Source organism: Mus pahari, chromosome 6 (assembly GCF_900095145.1).
Source record: "Mus pahari chromosome 6, PAHARI_EIJ_v1.1, whole genome shotgun sequence".
Lineage (NCBI taxonomy): Eukaryota > Metazoa > Chordata > Mammalia > Rodentia > Muridae > Mus > Mus pahari.
This window is the reverse complement of record NC_034595.1, coordinates 49,321,259-49,323,180: the sequence shown is the minus strand read 5'-3', so window position 1 is coordinate 49,323,180 and position 1,922 is coordinate 49,321,259. Positions and strand designations below refer to the sequence as shown.

The 1,922-nt window shown below is 49.4% G+C and overlaps 1 pseudogene; it reads left to right on the top strand.

Moving 5' to 3' along the window:
- The first annotated feature begins 878 nt into the window (after window positions 1-878).
- Window positions 879-1,439, top strand: LOC110323758 (annotated as a pseudogene).
- The last annotated feature ends 483 nt before the right edge of the window (window positions 1,440-1,922 follow it).

The following is a 1,922-nucleotide window of genomic DNA, read 5'->3' as shown; positions in this document are numbered from 1 at the left end:
TTGGTGCTTTTTCAGAGTTAACCTATTTAATACTCACAATCAACTGAAAACTGGCCAGTACTTCTCTTTTCAGCTCCAAAAGAAGAAACGGGAGACTTAAACCTCCTTAACTCACACTCCTGGGATTTTTAAGCAAAAGGTCAAAACTCATCAGGTTGATAAGGTTAATGGCGAGAAGCCTTTGACTGAGGGCAGAGGGTTTGGAGTTCGAGTTCACTGCGATGCGATGCGCATTGCCCCCTTTCTCTGTTAGCTCAGGAATGGCCCTATCACAGGGAGGCCATTTAAATCAGATGCTTCAGGAGAGGGCAAGCTTCCTGGGGTTTCACTTGTAGGAATGCATTTAAATTCTGCCCTTCCTTCCAGCTAAACTTCAGACGTAGCTTCATCCTTTATGGAGAATGCAGGGAAGGAATAGAGAGATATATTTAGGTGTAGACTTGACCTGATCCAGCACCCCTCCCCTGCCCCGCTGTGGCTTAAGGTAAATGTGTTGATATTTTTGAGCACTGGTTCCTTCTCCATACACCGTGGCTCCTTTAGAGTTGTGGTTTCTCACCTCAAGAAGATCATTCACCGTAAGTGAATTCATTTCCTTCCAGGGATGAGTGGATGGTTCAACTAATGTGAATCAATAAACATAATGCATCATGTAAATATACTTAACGATAGAAATTACATGATTATATTCATAGATGTAGAAAAGGCGTTTCACAAAATCCAACATCTCTTTATGATAAAAAACATGGAAGAAACTTTGAATATAAGAAACGTATCCCCTAGCTCCCTCGCTGCGGGGAGGGCACCAGGTCACTACTTCAAGTAGGGCCCAGAAGAGGGAGGAGGCACTGCCTCCAGGATAGTAACTTTACAACACAATGCGGAGCATCAAGTGTGAGGTGGTGGGCTGTAGGAGAGCCATGCCTTCTCATCTGCTATACAACTAATGCCTTCCCCAAGGAATACATCCCTATTATGTTCGACAATTACAGTGCCCAGAGTGCAGTTGACGGGTGCACTGTGAACCTAAACCTGTGGGACACTGTGGCCAGGAAGAATATGACCGCCTCCTTTCCTACCCTCAGACCAACATCTTCGTCATCTGTTTCTCCACTGCCAGTCCACCTTCCTATGAGAATGTGAGGAAAAAATGTCACCCAGAGGTGTGTCATCACTGCCCTGACACGCCTGTCTTCCTGGTGGGCACCAAGAAGGACCTGAGAGCCCAGTCTGATACCCTACGGCGCCTCAAGGAGCAGGGTCAAGCGCCCATCACTCCACAGCAGGGCCAGGCGCTGGCCAAGCAGAACCATGCTGTGTGCGACCTCGAGTGCTCAGCACTGCAGCAAGATGGCGTCAAGGAGGTGTTTGCAGAGGCTGTCCGGGCGGTGCTCAACCCAACACTGATACAGCATGGGCTGTCCTACACCCTCTTGTGACCCTGGCGCTCAGCTTGGAGGCTATTCCTTGTCCCCCCACCAACTGTGCCTTGGTGCCTTGTCTGCCCCCAACTGTGCCTTAAGGACTAATTCTGGTACCCCTTGCCTGGGAACTCCCTGAACGCCTTTTATTCCTTAAGGAGGTACACAGGGAAAGGGGCTTTGGGCCCCACTTGAGTTCACCTAAGTCAGGCTGACCTTTCTAAGAGGCCAACCCGGTGCTCGCCTCCATTCTCCACTACTGACCAGTTCATCCAGCTTTCCACAAAGTTGTTGCTGCCTGTTGTGATGCCTCCTAAAATAGGGGCTCTAATCTTTCTCTGCCTTAGCTCTTGGAGTAGTCCCTCTAAGATGTTCTCTCACTCCCCCAAAGGGAGGAGCCACAGAATCCTAAGAAGAAAAACTTGCCCTAACCTGCCCCATGTGCCCAGGACTTATGTGTGCCTGCTGACTGACTCAGGCCCCGTGCTCCTGGGCACCTTT